We start from the raw sequence: 8103 nt of genomic DNA, 5'->3' as shown, positions 1-8103 counted from the left end.
GACAAACGTTACATGTGATTTTATAGAAATGAACCACCTGTAACAATCGCCCTGAACATTAAACACATTTATTGCTTTGTTAATGCATTTGTTTTTAGTAATACTGCAATGTTTTACAGTTATCATTAAGCATATAATTTTATACTAATACATTCCTTCAAAAACACAATTGTCACTGCAATCCATAGAAAGCTTTTCATAATCAAAACCAAACCATTAAATGTAAGAAGCCACAACAAATGCTGTTTCTAGCCTATAGAAAAAGAATTCTCTATTTTCCACACCATGCAATCTAGATATACAGATTCATTGTGTTTAATTCTGTTAGTAAGATGCTATCTAATTAGTGTGTTTAACAATTCTGTCTTTACATAATAATACTCCATCCATTAGTCTTTATGTTTACTCAAAAAACATACAAACCCTGGTGCCAGTTACCTCTACCTTAGATTATGAAGCAAAATGCCTTTTAAATGAGATAACAGTTCATGAGCAGATGTTATATGATGTAAATTTTTGCAGAGCTTGTCATGCTGAAGAGGCCCAAAGTATTGCAATGCATGTATTAATATTCTAAAACTCCACTCACTTTGTAGGCTGAATGCTAATTAACAGTTTCAGATATGTTGGGTCATTTTTACTCACCAGACTCCACACAACATCTCTAAGCGATAGAATTGTGTTGAATTAGAGACCGGGAAAAGAAAGATGTTTAGAGAAGGAGGAAAAAAAACAAAGCTAGACCAATGGTGGGAAAGAGCTCTCCCCAAACATTTTCTTTTCCTATTTCATTCTGTAAAATAGGAATGTTTTATCCCACAGTCAGTGCTTCTAGTTTTCACCAGAGAATATGTGCATATCGGTCTCACGTCATAGAAGTCTTTTGTGACTTGTGAACTTGGCAAGATCCAACTGTAATTCTTAAATCGGTCAATTATAACGATTGTTGGCAATACTAATGCATCAAAACACAGAATACACGAAGTCTTTTTCAGCTTACAATACTTCCATGCAAGCTGTAGAAACAGCTCCCTAGTCTAACTTATACCCTCCTTGCTGATGCCACATGTAGGAGCCCCTCAATGTCCATCGCACAGACCCAAATGCACCCTCTTTAGTCGCTGTGCTCTGCTATCCACCTCCCATTACTGTTTCTTCACACACACCTCACTTTAGCAAATTGATATTCTGTTGTGCCCATTTTATACCATTATAGTCCACTGAGTTTAGTGGAGTCTTGTTTTATAACAGTGTAAATTAGTTCACTTGTTTGTCCTAAAACAGTTGAGTCTGTTTCTTTAATGGAAAAGTGCCATAAGTGCATTAATGCTTATTTCAAAAGTAAACAGAAAATGAGTTTCTCCTATATGGAAAATAGAACTTCTGAAATATCTTAGTGCAAATAGGGATAAAAAATACATCAGAATTTCCTTCTATCCAAGTCATCCAGTTTTTGCAGTAACACGTCACCTCCCTTTAGGCTCAGATAACACTAGAGTAAACCAGAAACTACCGCAAAATGGAATGAACTAAAGAGTTACAAGTGCTTTACTGTTGTTAGTAAAGAGTCTTACATTAACACAAGCAATGACTTCTTTAGGACAGATTGTCTTTGAAAATAACCCTTAACCACAGGAACATTTCAACAAATACTATGCCTGTTAATCTACTCAGTCTAATTTTTTCTTCTTCCATATTTGCAAAATCTGTGGAAAGAATCTTTCATGATGGTACAATAGGTTAAACTTTCTTTTTCTATAGAAATGAGACTCATGATCTTCCTTCCTATAAGTTCCTCACTGGTCTACCTAGTCTTTGGGAAAGGCAAAATCTTCCAGGCCCTAAAATGCAGAAGGATGAGAAGAGTGGAACTGAGTTTCCCTTCTTAAGATGGGCTGAAAGGGAGCGTGCATTTGTGCATGAAGCCCTTGGCAATCTATTTTGCACAACAATCAGTGTCAATGAGCATTTTGAGATAAATCACTTCCTATAATTGTCTGACAAAATTGTAGTGTGCTATTTTACATACACCGAAATACAGAAATGTTCTTTACTCAGAATTTACTCAATGTTACTTCAAGTCTGAAAGGATATCCATTATTTCAAACATTGCACTAGTTCCCACATACCACTTTTGCCCATTGCTGACCAATAACAGGCAATACGTCACAGCTGCAGTCAGAAGAGAAAGATATCCTATCTGTCAGTGGGAAATATCATGGGTATTTTCAGAAAGAAGTCCATTCTCTTTAATATTCTCTATTGCTACGTGTTCTAAGCACATCTCATTTTTTTCCTCCCAACATTTTGTGACTGAACAATTATTCTGATTCTATAGACAGGGAAATGAGTCAGTGCCAGCCTCACTGAAACCATGTTTAGCTTAGAAAGGTTAAGCTCCTTCTGCTAAGAGAGGTTATTCAGAGTGAATCTTCCTTCAGAGCAGCTTGTCTATTCCCACTGAATTGCTGTCTAGAAGCCATCTAAATGCAGTGGTTGTGGATATCATCTACACCACCATCTCTGTATTCCTAGGGACATAAATAGCAGTCAGTCAACAATAAAACACCTTCCAAGGACTCAGTCTACCCAATTCACCCAACTTCCTGGAGTAGGTCATTACAGAACACAAAATTCCAACTTCCTAGTTCACATCTCAGTTTCCTGCTAATATGTGCATACAAGGCATCTTACCAAAGTAAAACCATCACTTGCAACATGAAGACTGCACAGATAGGACGGTTCTGCTATAATAGCTAGGAAAAAGAATTAACAGACTAGTGTGTAAGCATATGGAAAATATGTCAAAGAAATAGGAACACTTCACTGAATTACAGGAGCTCTAGTTGAAATGATCAAGCAATCCAGAGCAGGATAGTAGTTAGGCATAATTTAAAGCAGCTGATAACAGAAAACCATGAAATCTAGGTAATGCATTCTTGGGATAGTAAATGAAGGTAAGTTGAAAAGTCAGTGAGTTGAATAGATCTAGGACAAACAAAGATAAAGCAGTCTGTGTTTTCAATTTATATAGTTTTCCAATATCAAAAATGCATTATCAGTACTTCCCTTTCTTTTAGTGAACATACACCTTTGATTTCTCTTCCTAATTTGAAAAAAAAAAAAAAAAAAAAAAAAAAAAAAAACCAAATTCATCCACCTTAACTGTCTTATACTGACCTGCAGTTTAACATACCAGCTAAAAGCACTACCTACTTTGGAAGCTTGCAGAATACTTTTCACAAAGCTGAATCATGAATACATTTCATTTCAGAGATGCAACAACAAATACACCTAATGTTTTGGTACCCTTACTCAAATGTAATGGAGTATAGTACGTGTATTAGCAACCATTAGTTTTTATACCTTACTCAGGAATCAAGGAGAATTGAGGTTCCTCCTCCTCAATTGAGGCCATTGAGAAATGGTCTCAATGCCATTTCTTTACTCGGGAAGCATTTGCCTAAGAGCAACTACACAGGCTATTCAATTTCATTGTGTTTGCTTTAATTTACAGATCACATTATCTTAAACTTCTCACTTATCCAAATCATTACACATCTACTTCCATTTTCAGTATCCTCTCCTAGTTAAGCTCTCCAGTAATTTGGTCATACTGGACTAGCCCACCCATTCCCTCGTATTTACAATTCATGACAAATGAAATAATCCACTGAGACTAGGCTGTAGCCAACATCATTTCATGCTTGGTGTCTAGTCACTACCCGTAGTTTGAGTTTAACTTTTGGATGAGCTAACAGCTTTCCCAGAATTGATGTTCTGCAGTGGTACCTATGACAGCATGTTATATTGCTCAGCAGTGTGTATATTTTTGAATGTTCAGCATCACTTGATCAAATACCCACTTTTGAGCACTAAATTCTGTTGTATAAGGTTTTATCCTAGTCTTCAAAAGGAAACAAATTTTACAAGGGCCCTGGTTCTTTAATCTGAGAGCTTTATTAGACTGGGCAGACACTTGAATATCCTAGGCAGGTCCGTCTCATTGATGCAAGCAAAACAAGATTTCAGTTTATGCAAACCATGAACTTCCAAGGCACAGCTGAAAATTTCCCCCAAAACAACAACACAATATGTCAAATTCTGATTTTATCAGTTTACACAAGCAATAACAATCCACAATGAGGTACTTTTGCCATGTTTAAATTGGTGTAACAAGAAGAATTTTACTCAAGATTAGTAGGGTTAGTAACAGTAGATTTGTTTTCCTTAATTATATTTCATGGACTTCAGAGATTACACATTAAAATCCCTTGATTTAGGTAATGTAAATGTTAAACCATTTGATAACACATAAATGTCATAGAAGAATAAATACTCATAAATAAGGGTCAATACTGCATGCTGTTGTTTGGAGAACTAAGTGCAGCCTCATCTCTAAAGGATTTCATATGCTTTTTTCTTCTAGAGAAAAAAAAATGGAAACCCCTTTAGTGGAACACCATGAAAAGGAGGAGAGTTTTTGAATAACAAGGGTTTATAATAATTGTTTCTTAGAATACATTGATGCCTTTGAAGCCCAGAAAAAGCAAAATAGAGAACTGAAAAATTAAAAAAAAAAATAGAGAAATCCAGAAAAATCTAATGGGATAGGGATGAATTAAATGTATTGGGACATTTCTGAATGCCTACCTGAAACAATCTGCACTCAAACTTTTGGAAATCACTGATTATTTAGGACACTAGCTTTTTGTTAACAGAAAAAATACTACTGGTATGGTAAATGCTACTATCTTTTCCAAAATACGCAATATTAGAAGAAAGATAAATTAGTCACTTGTGAGGTTAAGAAGATGAATTAGAATAGACTGTTGAAATTCTGCCTCAGAACATCATTATTAGCCTTCTAGAGATCTTAGCATTTGGATGCCAAATGGGCTGTAGTGGTCTACAGCTATATCATGTCCAAGGTTACCTCTGGGGATAAAACATGAAGAAACATTACCTAGGCTACAACATTAGCTCCCTTGACCATGAGGCTGAGCAAATGTCAGAAAGCCGCTCAGTTACTGCCTGAGTGCTGCCAGGAAAGAGCCAGCACACGGAAGACTATGTCTGTGCTTGATTGTCCTTACTGCATGAAGGGAACCAAGTAAGACAGTCATCCAAAGTGTTATGTTTCTTCACTGATTTTAAGATAGCTATGTAAGGTAAAGTAAAACAGAAAATTATACAGTATAGGCAATTAACCTTCAAAGTTCTTAACATGGCCTTTTACAATTTCATCTCCAGTCTGCCAAAGGTTAAACATACAATTAGAATTTAACTCCGCTCTTTGTTACTTCAGAGCTGGGAAAAGAGTCAGATTGACATAAATGAACAGAATATGCTAGACTGTTTTGCTGGTAAAATTCAACGCTCATTACTACAGGATGCAAAGATAAGTGAAAATAATTCCTCTTAGTATTGATGCCAGCAGAGTCTATCCAAACTCAAATCCAAAGTATTATTTGCTCAATATTTCTGTGAAAACATTTGGACATCCTGTCACAACTATGCATTCTGTTCAAAAGATTTTTGGATTCCCTTTTTCTCAAAAAAGGTAACACATCAGTCTGCTATCCACATGCTCTGAAGCACAAATGGAATTTAGTACACAACTGCCTAGAGCCACAGAAATAAAACCCACACGGACATTTCCTGTATATACATGCATGGAGCTCAAGGTTCAGAGAGGAATCTTTCCATTACATTACAGTTACTTGTTTCCTTGCTCTGAATTTTAATTACTCTGAAGACCTTTCTTTCCCTCTTTCCTCACATCAAATACAACACCTAAAGTCTAGCAAAAAAAAAAAGTTAAGAGTTCTGATAACAATGAAATATTGCATTAGTGCTTTGTATTATCTCTACGGCACAATGGAGTTTCTCTGAAGCCTTGGGGCAACAGGCAAACTTAGCCTTAGATAATTTACAAAATGAGCAATTCTTAGGAGATGGTGCCTTACACGTACATATTTAAATGAAATATTTTCCTTAGAAAATGAACAAAAGCTGAGGATAGTTCTGATCTATCCAGAGACTTCATTTCTAAGAAAAAAACTTACTCATGTGAATATTCTTGCTGAATCTGTTGAGATCACTCTGCAGGTAAGTTCAGACTTTGTCATAGCATTAACTCATGTATAGCCACCATTCGTTAAGGAAAAACAGAAGTGAGAACCTGAAGTATTTTCCATAAATATAAAGTAAGCTTACACAAATCCGGTAATAAATGACGACACACACACACAGTCACTCACATTCTCATCCTCCTACATTATTACGCTGAAACACTGAGTTTGGGTCAGGTTTCCTGATTGCCCTGTCGCCTGCAACATGAGCCCTGCTCCAGCTGCACAGGAAGGCTAAAGCACAGGCTGTTTTCTGTTCTGCTGCACAAGCAGAAGGATAAGTCTTAAGACAAACACCTTTGCCTAATTTGAGATTTTTTTTATTCACATATTTAAGGAAAACTGTCTATTGAGGGCAGGCTTAGCTCAGGTGGTTAGAGCGTGGTGCTGCTAATGCCAAGGTTGCACGCTCAATCCTCTTACGGGCCACGCCGAGGGCTGGACTAGCTGATCTCCAGAGGTCCCTTCCAACCTTACCGCTCTATGATTCTATAGATCAGTAATTGGGCTATGAAGTCCAAAACTCTATGAATATGCTAGTTGGTATAAAGGCCAAAAAGAAACTATTCATTATCAGCAACCCCACCAATCTGAGTACACAGTATTTGGCAAAGAACTTTGGCCAACATGGCAGGGTTGGAGAGAGGAGAAGGAAGAGAAGGGAACTAGAAAGTGTCATTTCTCTGTTTTCAAAGGAAACACTATGATTTTATAGTTAAACAGGACAGTGTCTTTAATATATTTGGAAAATTAATTAAAAAAATAATAAAACCCCAATCCTCCCTGAAACAATGTAAAATGCACAGATTAAGGGTAAACCTGGCCACAACAGATCATTTTATAGGAAGGAAGAGCAGGTACCGTGAAACACTTTAGTTTTCTAACGGCTGCCTTGCTGCAGAAGTCTTATCCTTTGGTAGCCAAAGTCAGCATGACTCCTTGGGCAACTCACTGCCTTGGGCTGAGCTGACAACATGCCATCCTCAGCTCCATAAGGCAAAAAAGGGCATGAGGTGGGGGAAACTGTAGGCCATCTCTGCCACTTCCGGCAATGTAAAGTAAAAAAACAAATGCATTTAAATGCATTAAATTTATCAACATTAAACAACCTTCATTTAGAGAGAGGGAAAGAGATTAACATTATATGATTTTAATAGCTGAAATTTCACCCTACTTGGTAGGACTCTATTTGAGTTTTAGTAGAGAAGCAGCAAGCCACTAGTTGAACTGTAATTAAAATCATGTCATAGTAAATTATTTGGTATCTCTGTAAGGATTTGTGTCAGACTCTCCAAACAACATGGGCTATTTAACTGCTTGTTTGGGCTTTTTTTTTTTTTTTTTTGAACATAAACATATATAAAAACACTTAACATAAAACACCAACAGTATATGTGTTCTGTAACAGCACACTATGGATCATCCAATTATATTTATCAATGAAATAGTATTTTAGAAGCTACTCAGTCTTTCTTTTACCAAATACACTTGGCCTGCAGGAAAGGAAGGGAGAAAAAGTTTGCCCGGAGAAAAAGTTTGCCTGGAGAAAAGAGGAAGGAAGGTGAATATTTTGAGTTTTGCTATAAACATTTAGAAGTTTATCAAGATTTTCCATCTGCAAGCTAAGGATAACGCTAATTGGCGAAGCTTTGTAGGCGCAAAGTCCTGAGACCACAACGATGACACTTTGAGCTAGGGCTGTTACCTCTCAGAGTAGAGCAGCCTCTCTCTCACCCTGTCAAGGATCAGATGTCTCCTTCTAAAACAATTGCTCCTCTTAGAGGTCTCCAATCTGACTATATTTAACTCAGTGCATACTACAATCACGGTCTAATACAGCTATAATATTACATATAATGCTCAGTTCACCCATTTTAGGGGTATAAGCTACCTCTAAATTAGTTCTTGCAACAGCAACAACAATTACTTGTTCCTTTTTAAAGGCATTGCAGCCAAATTCTGGAGAGTA

Source organism: Rhea pennata, chromosome 14, assembly GCF_028389875.1.
Source record: "Rhea pennata isolate bPtePen1 chromosome 14, bPtePen1.pri, whole genome shotgun sequence".
Classification (NCBI taxonomy): domain Eukaryota; kingdom Metazoa; phylum Chordata; class Aves; order Rheiformes; family Rheidae; genus Rhea; species Rhea pennata.
This window is presented reverse-complemented; position numbering follows the sequence as displayed.